This window comes from Falco naumanni, chromosome 3, assembly GCF_017639655.2.
Source record: "Falco naumanni isolate bFalNau1 chromosome 3, bFalNau1.pat, whole genome shotgun sequence".
In the NCBI taxonomy this organism is placed as follows: Eukaryota; Metazoa; Chordata; class Aves; order Falconiformes; family Falconidae; genus Falco; species Falco naumanni.
The window spans coordinates 106,969,427-106,986,106 of record NC_054056.1 but is presented as its reverse complement, the minus strand read 5'-3'; the positions used below and the strand labels follow the sequence as shown (position 1 = coordinate 106,986,106).

The 16,680-nt window shown below is 40.6% G+C and overlaps 1 protein-coding gene across 2 annotated transcripts in view; it reads left to right on the top strand.

Moving 5' to 3' along the window:
* Window positions 1-16,680, top strand: part of ADCY8 (adenylate cyclase 8) — a 131,010-nt gene that overhangs the window by 13,661 nt on the left and 100,669 nt on the right. The window lies entirely within an intron of this gene.

The following is a 16,680-nucleotide window of genomic DNA, read 5'->3' as shown; positions in this document are numbered from 1 at the left end:
CTAGGGGCTCAAAAGCACACAGAAGTAGCAAGTGAGATTTCCAACACTCCAGAAGCTAAGGGACTCCTTAAATCACTTAAGTGGTTATGAGAGTGTCTCATGGGACTCCTTAAGTCCCACTAACTCCCACCAGACTCAATAGAGTTAAACACTCTTACATGGTGCAGACAATGCCAAACTGGGAGAAGTGGCTGATACACTAGATGGTTGCGCTGCCATTCAAAAGGGACCTCGGTGGGCTGGAGAAATGGGCTGGCAGGAGCATCATGGAGTTCAATAAAAGGGAAACGCAAGGTTCGGCACCTGGAGGGGAATAAGCCCATTTACCAGTACAGACTGGTAGCTGAGCAGCTGGAAAGCAGCTCTGGGGAATAGGCCCTGGGGATACCAAATTGACCATGAACAAGCATGTGAAGGCAAATGGCCTCCTGGGCTGCATTAGGCAGAACATTTTCAGTGAGTTGAGGAAGGTGATCCTTCCCCTCTGCTCAGCCCTAGTGAAATACACCTGGAAGGCTGTGCTCAGTGCTGGGTTACCTAGTACTGGAGAGACATGGACATACTGGGTTGAGTCCAGAAAAGAGATGTGAAGGGCCATGTGACAGATGAGGAAAGGCTGAGAGATGGGATTCCTCAGCCTGGAGATGAGAAGGTTGAGGGCGTGTGTGCTTGCGGGTAATACGATTAACATGTATAAATACATTACTGGGGACAGTGAATGAGAGAACGCCAAACTCTTCTCAGCAGTGCCCAGTGACAGGATGAGTGTCGATGGGCACAAACTGAAACACAGTAAGTTCCACTTAAACATATTAATACTTTTTTTACTGTCAAGGTGGTTGGACTGACAGGTTGCCTAGAGATATTGTGGAGTCTTCATCCTTAAAAATATTCAAAATCTAGTTGGATAAGACACCAAGCAACTTGCTCGAGGTGATCCTGCTATAAGGAAGGAGATTTAACTATGCGATCTCCAGAAGTCCCTTCCAAACTCAACTATTCTGTGATTCTGTGATAGTGGTACAAGTATGGTTTCAAATAGACAGATCCAAAGACCTGCTGAGGATCTGGAGGGCAGAAATAATATCTCCAAATCCAGCCTGAAGCAAACACACAGCCACTGCAGGGCACAGCTCCTGTGATCTCAGCATGAGACCTGGTTTAATGTATGTGCCATGCCTTCTGCATTCGCTTCAGTCCATTCCAGCCTTGAGTCCGACTGTGGGACATAACTGCAGGCCTGTATCCTAGAATCATAGAATCATTTAAGTTGGAAAAGACCCTCAAGATCATGGAGTTCAACTGTAAACCTAACCTTAACAAGTCCACTGCATGTCATCACCTGACCTGGTGCATCACTTCTTCGTGAGAGTTGTTCTGTGGGCTTATCGCTATGATATGGTTCAAAACTCAAAGCAGCATCCTTGCTTTCCCCATCCCCATCTGGTGACATCAGGCAGTCCCAGAGCACAACTTTATAGCGAATGTCAAGCACACACACACTCCGTGCTTCTTTTGGGGAACAATTCTGTCTTCACCTGCTAGATCTCTGTGGGGTGCAAAATCATAGGGGGCAGAGTTTTAAGAATATCAGTAATACATGTCCTTTTTTTCCACCAGCAACAAAAACTCCTCCACCAGCACCAATCATTCCATTTTTCCATTTCAGGTGGTCAGGTGGCTACATAAATGCAAGGAGGTATCTGATATGCCTGTGTGTGAGCTGTGGTCTCACTACAGCTTTCACAGGAGTTTCAGCTGATATGAAATCTAGAGGCAGGTTTACCCTTAGGCAGTCTACCAATGCTAGGACAATATTTTGAGCACCTGATACTATCTTTCTTTTCAAAAAACAGAAACTAGCCTTCTTCCAACAAAGTGCTGACGATCTTCAAGCACACTGTTTTCAGTTGCAGTGGATCCTGCTCGTTTTCACTACTCTTGTAGGATAGGATTGCTCTAGAGAAAAGGAAGGTAAAGGGAGACTGTGACAGCCTTCAAAAGTGGAAGGGGTTGCAACAGAGAGGAAGAAATCAATTGTTTTTTGTTTCATCTATAGCTATCCAGAGATGATGTGCTTAAGTCATTATAAGGAATATTTACATTAGATAGTAGAAGAAACCTTGTAACAATAACCTAATAACAATAACTTAAATAACCTCATTTTTCTTGGGAGACTTTACCCTGAGGTATGATTAAGCAGTTTAAAGAGGCAGTTGTTTAAGAGTGATTTATGTAATATCCAGGACCTGGAGCATTGGTTAAATGACCTGTCAAGGTCATCTCATGCCCTACTTTCTATAATTAAATGATACTGACTCCTAACTGCAGCTGTGATGCAAAGTGTTCTCACCCCTGGTTTCCAAAGAAATAAACCATTCTGGATTTCTAATGATTGCTACACTGAGACTGATGGATTAGTCTGAACTAGAAATGCCACAGCTTCAGGTATTTATCTCTGTGGTGTGCTAGAGACATGGATCAACCATTAGCCAATAATATTGCTGATGGTGCAAGAAAATGACAGAATTTAATTGTCTCTTCCAAGAGGTTTACAACTGGTGAAAGGACTGTGTTGTCAATAAAGTCTTGTTGAAGGCCAAGAAACAGAAAAGAGAAAATCTGCTGAATAAGGAGGGTCCATTTTTACCCAGCGAAAAGTATTTTTCAGGTCACCATCAGCTCATTTAATCTGACCATCAATCTTCCTCCTCTTATGTAGTAAACCTGGTCTGATTTGTTTTATTTTTATGTAGACAAAAAAAAATCAATATATGCAGCAGATCGTCATTATTGTAGATTCTGTTAATTTAATACATTTGTGATGCATATGCCACTTAATTACGAAGAATAAGAATTTTCCTGGTTGTCCCTGCTCTAAGCAAAGTATGTAAGCACCTGTCACTAAAAGATACAGATTTTGTCTCTGAAATCTTTGGGACTACAGCTGACTTTAAAACTGGTCTTAGATATATGGTACATATGAAAATAATGGGAACAATTTAGACATACAGTGCCATAAGTAAATATAGAGATTATTTCATGCTTGCTGAGTAGCTGGAGCATTGTTAAGAGGTGGAAGAGTCTTGGCTGTTTCTTTGCATCTATATTCACCTCACACACTGGGAAGCCTCATGGGATAGTTTGTCTCTTCCAAAGTTTCTCCATGAGTAACACCCGCAATGGGTCCATTAGACCTGAGGCTGCTTTCTGTTACTGGAGAAACACAGCATCTTTCCTGGGGCGAGCATCCCACCCTGCCAGAAAGCAGAGAATTGAGCTTTTACTGTTGAACAGACACAAAATGTTTCCTTCCTTCTCCAGTAAAGGAAAAGGCCTTAGCAGCACACAATTGTAATTCAGGGAACATGGTGGCTAATGTTCTTTTCAAGGGCAATAAACTCCGACCTTGCCAGCATATTTTAATCATTTTTTTCATGTTGTGAAGGGCAATTCAGTCTTTTAGCAAAATGTCTTTATTTCCAGACTACAAATCACTATCAGCCATTCAGAGCAACTATACAGAAATCCTTAATGAAAGATTTTCAGGCAACCATTTCTACTCCTGTCAGACACAGGGATCTCTCTGAAAGATGAATACTTTGTAAATTGATACTGGATGTTCTGTTCAGGGGATGGTATAAACATGTGAAATACAGGTGCTCTTGTTCTCATGAAAGTAAGGTGGTAGGTAGGGGTAGGTCATCCTGTTTTTTTTTTTTTGTTTGTTTTGTTTGTTGTTTTTTTTTTTTTTTATCATTATAATAATTTTGAAGATGTGCACAGAGACAATTTTTGGATTAGGAAGCATTTTTCCAGGAATGTCTGGATTATCCCATCCAAATCCAGTGGTAAGGCTGTGTTCCTGCAAGTCCTGGACTGGACTGGCTCCTGAGCTATCACCTCTCACAACTGTAAGTCCTGCAGATCAGCAATGTCTGCCCTTGTGATCCAGCAAAGAGTCTTTATGGACTACTGAGGTGAGTAGGAGCCCTCATCTCCCAGAGGAGGGATTCTGCAACTCTGGGTGGCAATGACTCTTCCATTATAGTTTCTAGTTGAACTTAGTGGAAACTGAAAGCTGAGAGCTACCATATGCTGCCCACATGCTATAGATATCTTCTGAATGTTAAATATCTCTAGGTAGCCACATTTTCTCTTTTGGATGCCACCAGATTTGTACCGGTCTAAGAAAGGCAGCTGTACACATACAAGTCTGAGCTGCCCAGAAATGCAGTAGTTGCACATCTTTGCTACTAATTAGAGAAAGAGAAAAAAATGTGAAGGTTTTATATATCTGCTAAGAACTGACAATTTTACAACACACACACTTTTTGGTTCTCATTAAAGAAATTTGTTAAAATAGCCCTTCATAAAACTTTTGTGCTTTTCCAGATTTGTATTGCCTGTCTCCAGACACTGTTCCCAAATTTATGTATTTATTTTTTTAAATATCATCATGAGGTATTTAGTCTGACTGGTTCTACTTTTTTATTAACATTTTTTCTCCTTAAAAAAAAGAATAATTGGCATGACTTAGAGGTTTTGTCTTTTTTACAAACTGTTTGCAGAAATAATACATAGTAACATGTCAGAAGACAGGAAGGCAGGCCAGAATGTATGACAAGAGTTATTTATGATACAGGTATATTGTGTGCTTGTTGCAAAAGCACGTTAGTTTTATGCTCACGTAATGATTAATCAAGCTGCCTTTGACAAATGGATGTGGATGTTCACAAGGAGGGCAATGTGAAGAAGTCATTTGAACTTTTTCTTGGTTTTACGCAGAATTTAATCCAGGTTACACATGTGGTTACTGTACAGTGTTGGCCATCAGATGTCAGCTGAATATCCGCAACTGCCATGTTTGTAGTGCCATCTATAGTCATGGTTTTAATTGCTTTCAGCCTTGCACTATCTAAACAAAAAGAAAAGAACTTGAGCAGTGGGGCCTGGCTGGAGTCTTATTTTCCTTTAGGAACAGAAATTCTAATTTTTTGCAGTTTGAAGCATTTGAACATGCCTTGGAAAGGGTATATTTGGTCAATGCTAACTGGTTGGGAGGCAGAACTTACGCTCTAAGAACTGATTTTATCCTTTCAAACTGTTATCAAGAAGGAGACATAAGCAATTCCCTAGGATATCTGAAATGCTTCATTTCACTTGAGTACTGATAGCTAACAAACTAAGATTGTTGGAGGAAACTGCTTGAAAAGCTGTCGGAGCCAGAAGGTGTATCTCCATCAAACAGAATAGGGTTTGGCTCAAGCATTAAACACTAAAATGTCTCAGCCTGTCATTAACTGTGTCCTTTCTCCTTGAACCGTTTCACAGATTTAACTATTGGTGCTGTCTGGCTTTCAGAAAACATCAGCCAACTGGGAAATCAGTTTATAAAACTGATTGTCTTTGGTTTTCTTTTTTGAGGCTCAGAAGTAATGTTCTCTCCCCTGCCTGAAATTCCAGTAAGAAATCCACCTTGTCAGCTAATTCTTGACTTAAATTCTGGGATGTTTTTTGTGCCATAAACCACAACATTGTCAGCCTTGGTGTTCGTACCCCAGCATGTCCAAGGCCACACACAATTTCTTTGCAAGCACTCCTCTGCTGAGTACTAAGAGAGCAATGTTTATGTATCCTGACCGCTACTACCTTGATCTAAATAAGAGATACGTGAGCTAAATAATCACTAAGACCAAACACTGCTCTGCCCAGGAAAATTTCTCTTTTAAGTCAATGAGCTTCTGTATGAGCAGGTTAAGACTGACCTTGCCCCTGAATGGGTGTCTTTAAACAACCCGAACTGCAAAAATGTGGACAGCATTCATGTCTGTGCATTGCCTCAGACCCTGTATGAACCTATACACGGTTATCCTGATGTAAACTATCTGGGGGCCTTCTCTTGTTAGTTTATGTCAATCAAGATTTAATAGTCTCCAGCAGCTCTCACTGATATCAGCAGGATTCATTATTCAACATCAGAGACAGCGGTTGTTTTGTCTTGTATCATTTATTTAATATTCCATGAACAGTCCAGTTTCCATTTCTCATGCTTACACAAGCAGTGAAAACAAAGACATGGCTTGTATTGTCAAGCAAGGAGAATTTGGCCCACGGTAAATATCAGGGTTTGATGTTAATCTCATCCTTGTTTTATACCAGAATAAGCCACTGCTTTCAAAGGTATTAGTCCTAGGTCACACCAGTGTCAATGCAGAATGAATCCTGCGCTATATGCCTCCTCTGCTAGCAAAGGGGCAGAAGAAACCTAATCCTTCGTTATTTGTTGGTGGCGTATTCTGCCAGCCAAAGGACTGAATCAACTTTTTCCCACAGCACTCTCTGTACTTTTGATGTTAGTCTGACTTCTTCTAGCTCACCACACTGAAGCATTCACCATGACTAATAGCAAAACAACACCCACAGGTTTCACAAAGGAAAACGTTTGTCCTCGCCTAACTCTCTGAGATAAAGTTTTAATCCAGCTGGTCTGGAACGTGTAACCTCTCATGGCTTTTCTCTGGTACATTTCCACTTGCTTCCACATCCCTTCCCTGTTTTCTCTCCAGCATAGTACCTAACTGAGAGTTTAAAAAAGTTGAGATAAAGCAGACTGAAAGAGAATATTGAGTAATGTTAGATAGTTACTAATAAAATTCCCTTTAAACCTTGAGTGATTCATGTCTTCCACTGTGCCTAAGCTGCGTGCAGCTCAGCTCTGGAGGATGAAGACTCCTGGGCCCTATTGCCCCTTCCCCAACCATCCCAAACTTTTTCTTGCAGGTTCATCCATATCTTCATGGGCTTACCATTTCCTGCAGTCTCCCAAGGTCCTATCAGTTCTCAGTGTAGGATGCCTGAAATTCTGTGTACACTGGAGTCAGACTGCTATCCACTACCTGTAAGCTACCCAAGATTTCTCCAAAGTAAGGGAAGGCCTTCAGGAGCCATGAGCCCAGCGCTGGCATCAGGGGTAGCTGAGAAAGTAGGTGTTCAGGTTTTTTGTTGATTTTTTTTATGTTTTGCTAGTAAAGGACTCTAAAAATGGTATTGCTGTGTTCTCTCTTTTCTCGGTTTTCAGGGTATCCTCACAGTCAACTAAAAAAAGGAGATGATGAGGGGAAAAATAAACAGGGAATAGCAAATTGCTTTAATTGGGGTTTTAAGGTCACTTTTCCAAAAATAATTTAAAATGGAAGCAGAGTAGCCATAATGGTAAATTTGGAAAGAGGAGCTATTTTCCATAATATTTCTGGGTTAGCAAACCTACAGCCTGTTCTGGGAACTGTAAGCCTATTCTTGTCGGCTCACACATCAATCATCTGCAAATTCAATGGGCAAGCTCCACCTGTAACGACACCTGTGCAAAATGACAGCCACTTACAGGTGCGACTGTGGGAAAAACTTCGCCTTGCCATTAGCCTTTAGTTAAAAATTCTGATAATAAAGTGTAAAGAGCCTTTGTTTCCAGTGCTGTTTTGGCTTTTTTGGGGTGAATAGTTTAAAACAAGAATAGCTGTGGGGGATTTGTTTGTTTGCCAGCAGGTAAAAGTGATTAACACAAACAGCTGATCAGTAGAGCTAGCTTCCCATTGGAGTAGAAGCAGGCTTGGAAGGACAAGGGTTGTTTGGAAAAGGACACTTAACACTATTATATTTCTCATGTCTTTTTCATTATTAGTATTTTCAGTATTATTTTAGTTAAACCAATTCACTTTTTAAAAGATATTAGTCTCACTCTCACCCAGGCTGGCATGGCTTTCATAAGGCTGCCTTTATTTCTTCATAAAGAGTCCGAGAGTAATTTAAGATCATTATGTTTTGCTATTTCTTTCTTTTTCCATTGTGACACCAAAAGGGGAAAATGATTGGCAAAATCTTGCCTCTTTATTCTACCTGTGGCCACAGCTTGATAATTCGGAGGAAAACACACATGGCCTGGCTTAACATAGCTAGGAAGAAAAATGAAAAGCTTCTCTTGTGTAGTCTGTTGTTACAACTCTGCAGAGTGCACCGGAGCGGGGTCGCTTGTACAGAAGGCACAACGATTGCCAGCTCCGTTGGGAAGAGACACAGAGTCCATACTGCAGGTAATTGCTAGGACATGCATACATTTGATCAGATGAAAACAGCAATGAAGTGTGTCAGAAAAGATGAACTGCTGTCAGCCCCACAAACGTAATTATTGCTCACTCAGTTTTGACTTTCAGCTTCGAATAAGAGCCATTATCTAGAGCAATAAAAACAGCTGTGCAGAACACCACCCCAAACTTACTTAACAGAAATGCAGACTGCTTAGTTTTGTTTTCCTTAAAATGTAGTTAAACTCTTTCCAATGCTGCAGAGCAGCTTAGATGATTTTATTTTCTTTTCCTACCACTACTCCTAATCAGTTTTATAATCTGTGAAGGGAAGTACTAGGAGTTCTTCTGCCTTGGCTATCTTGCATCAACTGAGGCAGAACTACTGAGATAATCTGAGGAAAATTTCCAAAAGTGACTTTCACTTTAGAGGTCCTAGTTTTAGGGTGTCCAGGATCACCTTAAGACTCAGCGGTGGGTGTTCTCAGACATTTCCAGACTAGGTATCAGCTGGATTTTTTTGTCACTGAGAAGTTATTTATAATGTCTATCACCTGATCCCCAAATACTGGTACATCTGAATTGGAAGACAGTTGTTTACAATTCAGATATCCACATATGTAATTCAAGGGGAAAAAATAGAATTTGGTAAGGGTTGCTTCATAACCACCACCACCCTCCCCCCCGAGTTATTTTTAATTCTTAATATCTAGGATGTTGTGCGGATGCTTCCCCTTTTCAGATTTATTTCTTGTAAAACTTTGTTTAGATGCTGTAATTTTTATTAGGAGTAATTTATTTCTCTAGTGGCCTTAAATGGAATGTGGCTTCTATTGAATGTAATTATTTTGGTATTTTTTTTGAACAGTAAATGTGCAGCTTGTAGGGGAGATCAACTTCTGCATTGAAGAAATGTAGGCAAAATTTTAGTGTCAGACTGAGAGCTTCATGAGTCTGAAATATTCAGACTCGTACAAAGTTCAGAAAAGGAAACCACACAGCTCCCTTCTGAGTGGTGACCAGGGGAATACCATCGCTTCATTTCCTAACCCACCCTAACTGCCATGGGCTGCTTCCAGTGTGTTCTCAGTTGTGCAGGCATTCGTATTGTGCCTTGGTTTTTTGATGGTTTTTGTGGGTTGTTAAAGGATCTGGTCCTGGTTAGACAGCACGGGTAATTTAAAGTAATTGCTTAGTACATATACTATGGTTTCAAGGGTACATATATTTGGAGAAGAAAATAGATTCCTGTCTGAGCCTTTTACATTTACTTAAACATACCAAATGAGGTGACATTTTTGGACAATAAAATAATGACATCTGGAAGGTTTGGCTTTAGATTTCTCCTTGTAATTACCCTGCAATGCAGCTGTCTCAGAGAAGAGGAAGAAGGTGCCTAAGCAGCACACAGAAAATACTGAATAGAGAGGTATTTTCTCATCAAAGCATAGCTTAGTTCTTTCTAAATAGGAACATTTCAGGTATCTGTAATATAGCATCCTGTGTGCAGAATGATGACAAGCGTGCTGTGCTGCTCAGCGCACAGGAGATGTGATCACCGGATTTCATTGTGGAGTTCAGGATCAGTTCCTAGATGAGGGTCGGAGAGTTCAGCAGAGTACCCTGTAGCAATGGAAAACACTTACTAAAAATTGAAGACCCTCTCTGTTCATTCAACTGAATGCACGGGCTATGACCCTTCTACTGACATTGTCCCAGACATGTCTAGTCATTTTAACATCTATAAAAAGAAAAGCACCAAAAAGAAGTTATCCAAAGTCCCAGAATAGATAAATTATTCTTTTTTTAAAAGTAAGTTTATGCCGGAATCCTAATTTTCAGGCAAACTCAAGGGGATTTAGAGATGCACTGAAACTTATTTGCCTTTTGGGGCTGCTTGATGGCACTATCAGGGTTATGTATTTGCTTGACTGCTTCTGTGCATCACTCAAGTGTCAAGCCTTATGTGTCTGATGTGATATGATACGATTTTCCTGAAAGATCTTTTGTACCACACCACATTGCAGAAGTCTTGCCACAGGTGATAGCTGACTTACCAAACTGTATGGGTTGAGCTGCCTATGAACAACTTAATCAGACATTCAATTTTCTACATTTCTGATGGATTCAATGAGAGGACGAGCAAGAAGGAAATAGCTATTTTTCTAACAGCAAATTAAACTCCTGCTCGGAATATTAAAGATGCATATTTCTCAATTCTGTCTTGAACTAGAACAATTGATTTTATGCAAACGTGTCATTGTTCAGAGGGAAAATGGTCTTTGTTTTCTAAATCATTGTCAGTGCAGGAACAATAGGCGTGTTAGGATATTCTCCAACAGGATGGAGACAACCGTGTCTGAGACCAGTTACTCTCATTGAGGGTAATCTAGTAACTCTTTGGGATACACCCTCTGTTTTAATAGGGCCAACATGCTTTGCAGGCTGCGGTTTTCACACACATTAAAAGCCAGCCTGTGTCCCTAAGTACATAGTGAAGTCCTAACACCTGCCTTGGAAACAGCAAGACCAGACTCAGAAGATCTCAGCTCTCCCAGAGGCACAAATAAGATCTGAGTTTTTGAAGAATCAACCAATGTTCCCATGGGAGCTGTGCACAGCTGAACCACAAACTGGGTTCTAAATACAAAATCAAGAGGTGACACTGATAAAAATGGCTCCTTTCACATTTAGCAAATCAGGGGTAGGTGGGGTAAACAATGCTCTTAACCATCGCAATCTGTGCTTGACCAAATTTGCCATGAATAAGCAATACCTTTCTCTATCCCTGTCCTCTCATCTGTATTGTATATTCTTGTCTTTCAGTGAACTATGTATATGTAGATCAGATAAAAGAGTTAGTACTCACTCGAGCTGTGAGTAAGAGTTAAACAGCTGTTGTACTTATGCATTGGACAATATAGAGGATCAGGGACAGAAAAGCTTTCTGGAAAGTCTTGGCAGCAGTTTGGGCATCTTTCTGAGACAAGTTGATTTCCAATAAATGGTGATGAAGAAGCACTGACAATCTGAAACAAAAACAAAAAAACCCCCTCTATCATGGTCTTTTGCATTTAGCAGTTAGACCCAGGAGAAGTCAGGAGTGAACCTGGGGAATAAAAAACTCCTTACAAGGTGATTTAACAATGAGGCAGCAATGATTTCAGTTTAATGAGTTGGCAGCAGTGACAGCTATGAATTTTCACGTGTTTCCTCTCCCTGCGGAGGCTGTGCTGTGAACTCAATCAGACGACTGCTCTAGATAGGAAAATCACTGCCAACACCAAATGTTTGTTTTTTAAGTTGGCCAGGTTCCGTGATACAGTTCACAGTATGGTCCCACAAATAACTGATCTGGCAAGACAAAGGGGAAGCTGTGCTAAGGGATCAAGGTAGGCAAGAGGCAGTACAGATACAGGTACTTACTGGTGTCTTTGCCAGGAGCTTTGATTCATAAAATCATGGTCTCAGCTGGAGGCAGAGGCTTGCTGCAGCTCAGCAGTGAGAGAGTGGTAGAGTCTGTGCCGCCAGATGTTCCTATTCTATACAAAGTAGAACATTTTGGTCTCAAATACCACACTTCTCATGTAACCCTCAGTTCATTCCTGGTGATCAGTTCTTATAAGAGCATAAGTTATTTTCCCTCAAAGTAACCGCAGTAAGGGAGTGATGGGGCAGGGAGGGAGGGCAATGGGGTTTCTCAGACATTTTAGTTACAAAAACAACCTTGTGGCAAGCTGCTATTTTTAGTTAAACTAATGATGAATCAAAATGCTTCTCCAAACCTAATTAACCAATAATAATTACCATAGCAACCAGTTCTTTATGTGGCACATGCTAAAAACACTCTTAAAGAAGAAGCACAACAGCTTTACTTTCCCAGTTTTCCCCAAACAGACAAAACTACTCTAATCCATTGTTGAAGCCAATCCAAAACTAGAAAGCAAAATAGGAAAAGAACTAAATAATTTCCCACAGGAACATTTCAGTAATTAATGAAATTTCTGTTTTTTAGGACTGATGTGCCTTGAGAATGTCCAACTGAAGATGACATTGAAAACCATTTCTTTATTTTTCAGATGTGTTTTAGTGCTATCAGCCCCAGCACTGCTCTGTTTCTACGCAGCAGAAAAAAATGTACCTGCTGAAGAAGTTAATAATAGGTTTATTTCTGCAGAACACACTAGGGTTTCTTTCTGCACTTGAGGTAGTAACACACAAGTTCAGTGTCCTCCTGGACTTCAGAATTATTTCAAAACGTTTTCAGCTTTCTCTTTTCCACCTCCACTGTGCTTTCCGTATGAATGTATGCTACCGTTGGTTCAACTATTCATGATGAAGATTGTCTGCGGCAATTACTGTCTTTTAGGACTAGCTATCAATCAACATATTTCCAGTCTGTTGGGTTTGTCAACCACTCCTAAGTGTTCATTTTCCTCAGGTTATGGGCTTTTTGGAAGCACTAAATTTGGTCAGTCACTATACAGTCCTTAAACATCTATTAATGGTAGGTCTTAGAAAGCATTGAATCAGGAGACTCTACAGCTGGCCTTACTGCTTTATATTCCCTGATGGACAATCACATGTTTTCAAAAAGGAAATTCATGGCAAAATTGAAACACACTTCAATTATGATTTTTGAAGTTTTAGAAACTTCTGGCATTTGCAAACCCTTCTTTACCTCACTCCCAGTTGTTCACAGACTCACAGGATTCTGTATAAACTCCAAATCAGGGCAAACTCAATTAGGTTCTCTTAATAGCAGAAATGTCTACAAATTGTTGTTATCCTTAGCCCAGCTCTGTTCTCAGTAACTCACCTGTATCCTTCTGAATTTCCTGTTTCCTGAACTACACGCAATCCTGTCTTGAAAGCTGTCTGTGGCTGATCCGCCTACCACTTCACAACAGACTTGTGAGCTGCTTTACCATTTTTTCAATGTATTTTCCTTTTCCTGTTCTGTTCCATTACTATACTGTACCTACTTTGATTGATACTGCTTCCTGACCAGCTATGTCCAGTGCCTTTTAATTGTTTAATTGTTTAATTGTCTGAGATCTGGTGGTTCCCAAATCAACTCAAAATGTTATCTTGGTTTTAGCTGTCTTAGCAAAGCCATTTTTATACAATGAGTAACAGATAAAAATTACATTATTGGAATCAATGTGTAAAGTCAATTTTAAACTTGGCTTTCTCATCTGACCTGCATCCTCTCCTTTCTTTGCCTTTGGTTTTGGCTAGTTTTCATATTGATTTTGCAAAAGGCTCCGAGATGCCTGTATAAAAGACACTTTATAAATGTAAATTTAATTCACAAGTGATTTCTCTGTGAAATATTAATCACCCCCTGTGAAAAATATGGGAAGCAGAGTTTTGGAGTAAAAATTTTAACTGCTGCTTCTAACTACCAGCATGATCTTGACCAGTAGAGTTTCTTTAGCTCTGTTCATCCTGTTATGTGATTATGTGCAACTGCAGGTTCAGCAGGGACAGTGCTGATCCTGTTACACAGATATTCCCAAGCAGCATGGTGATGGGTGCCTTCTTGTTTGCATTTTTTAAATATTTGAGAAGCAGACCTCCCCGGAGCCCTATTTAACATCGAGACTATCACTCATGACTTTTTAAGATCACTTGCTGTCTCTGCTATAGTTGCTTATTTGAGTGCTGTGCAAGATACAAATGGACTGAAAAGCTTATAAATCCTGTGGAAATATTTTCTTTTTTTCATGTTATACCTCATCTGTCCTACTGTGTGAGCACTGGTTATCTGCAAGTCAGTCAAAAAGCTATGAAACTGTGTATGTCTTACAAAATCAGTCTGCCCTGGCTTGTGGCCCTGATAAGCAGTAGAAAATCCTACAAGACTTAAGGAATTGGCCACAGTAAGCTGTAGGAAGAAGAAGTGGCAATGAAAGACTCAGTTCTTTTTTACTCCTTTATTAACAAGATCCACAGATTAGTATCCTTGCAAGGCATAGTGCTTTACTCTTTAAATTGGTTTCAATCAAACTACTATGTGTAAGAAAAGCAGATTCTGCCTTTGAGCAAGCTGTTGTTTTACCTGTAACATGTTTTCCATAATTCCCTTTGTCCAAATCAAATTACGTGCTTGTGAAATCTAATTGAAGGCCAAATTCTACTGCATTTGCTCTAAGGAGATCTGCTGAAGTGAGTGGCACTAGTCCTGAGTATTAGCAGAGAAGGGTGACTGAGCTGGGCTCATGAGGAACTTGCAATTCAATGTGCAAGCAAACGAGAGCATCCTGCCACTGATTTCACTGTTGAAATGCACATTTCAGACATTGTGGAAGGCTTTTATTTTTTTCACCCTATACTCTAGCTTTCCTTGTGTGTAAGCATTGATTATCTTCAAGGCAGTCAAAAAGGGATGAAATATTAACTCCTCCAGCCACTCACAGCTGATTTCAGTTGTCCTGCTGAACAACCTAACTCTGTACTGGTTTTATGTCAGCCCGTCATACCCCTCTTAGTAAAGGAGTTACCTCATGGGCTGAATTATTGCATTCTCCATTTTACCTTGGAGGAAAGGCAGAAGGTGTCTGGGGGAATCTGGCTGGTCTGGGGCAACCTGTCTCCAGTAAAACAGAGTGAGGTAGATAATGGAAAAAGCAGTAAGCATAGAGGAGGAATAGGGACAAATGCAGTGAGACTAAATAGCCTCAAATTCCTCCCTTTAAAAAAAAATAAAAGGAAGGGGTAATGCTATAAGTCAGTAAAATCCAGAATGGTAAGAGGAAGATAATTTAGGAATTAGTCACTGTTTATGAGCATGATGTGGCGCTCCAAGAAATGATAAGGCTGTGAATTAAAGCAAACAAAAGGAAACATTTTTATCACAAAGTGCCTAATTAAATTGTAGAAATCTTTGTCACTGAATGCCATAGGGGCCAAAGGTACAATTAACTTCAACAAGGTATCAGGAAAAGTTAAGCAGCCGGATAGAGTGTGCCACCTCCAGCTCAGAGCTGCTGTAAACCACAGGATCCTGGAAGCCAGGAAGATGCAAGGGTCATGCTAATCATGCCCTGTATCTCACAGACTTTGCCTAGACATCTATTACTGGCAAAGGTTAAACAAAACTTCAGCTGGAGCCAGGATATGCATTCTTATTTAATCATGGCATATAAATTGTAAATAAATTCCCTGTACTATCCAGATTCGGAAATACGGGAATATATAAAGCTGAAGTTTCTGCCAGATGCATTTGATTTGATATCAAATCTCACTTTGAAACCCACGTGAATGTGAGGAGCAAGACCTGCAGATCTGAGGCGAGTCATCACAATGAGATTATGGAGTTTGGATCAATGTTTTCTCTCTACTACTAGGACAAGAAACACTTCGATTTTAGGAAGACTATCAGATAATACTACAAAAATGCAACCTCTAGCCCACAATGTTCCGCAACCACAGATTACTGGAGCATTCAAGACTTTTGACAAAACATCACTGAATGCTTGCTTTATTCTTGTACTTGTATCTACTGTTTTATCCTTGTTCTTCGGTCTGGGTGCTCTGTTTTCTGCAGTCAGAGACAGCATCCCCAAACGCTCGATCTGACCTGATGTGGCTTTTCTGATGCTGTTTTGATCCTGTAGCTATCACCCATAGCATTATGGTCCATAGCTGTCAGAGCCTGGGCAGCTTTGCTGGGCAGGCAATGTGGCCACAGGGTACTGTAGCCCCCTCCCACTCCACAGCTGGTCTGCCACTGGGAGCAAGGTGTGATCCTGCAAGGCAGGTCCACCCAGTGGGACCTCATCAGCACAGTGGCTGTGACTGGACCTTGGCAGGAAGATGGGAGCTGAGGTTTGCAGTCTTTCAGCTGGTTCACTGTGCCCCGGTGGTTCCCTAGCTAAGGTAGCAGTCAGAGTGAGTTGGCCCTGCACGCTGCATTTGAGGAATAGTAACGACCTTTGGACTCTTGACCCTCTCACAACTTTAAGAAAAGGCAAGGTGAAGTGGAAACTGAGAAAGGTTCACATGAATTCTCAACCCGTAACAGGGGTGAGGTGCTGCATAAAGCTGCTGAAACTGCAGGTCTCTAGTGCAGGCAAATATTGTATCTTACTCCGTTTCCCCAGCAATCCTCACTGCCATGGTGTTGATGTGCCCTGCTGTACAAACATACAGAGCACAGAGGTATCAATGAAAGAGCAGTAAGCCACTGAAATTTATGCTGCCCCAGGACCCCACTCCCATTTGGCTCTTTTATGTTCATATTGCAAAGGAAAAAGCCTTGATGCATCTTCTGTGAGGAAAAAGAGTGCAGGTCTTACATAGGCCTTAGTGAAGGTCTGTGTACACAGCACCTGCTATGCAAGAACGTGGGTATCCTTTCAGCTTCCCCTGTAGAAAGCTTCAGGATTCAGATTCTGCAAGCTTGTGCTTTGGCATCAGCTGAAAATGAATTAATTTAATTTGGTTAATAAGAACAGAATACCTTTTATCACTGATATTAATTCTTAGCTAACTGACACTCTGTTTTCCTTAAGCTGGCTTTCTTCTCAAACTAAGCCATGGAACAAATCACAAAGTTGTTTTTACAGAAGAGGCAGTGCAAAAACAAATTGTT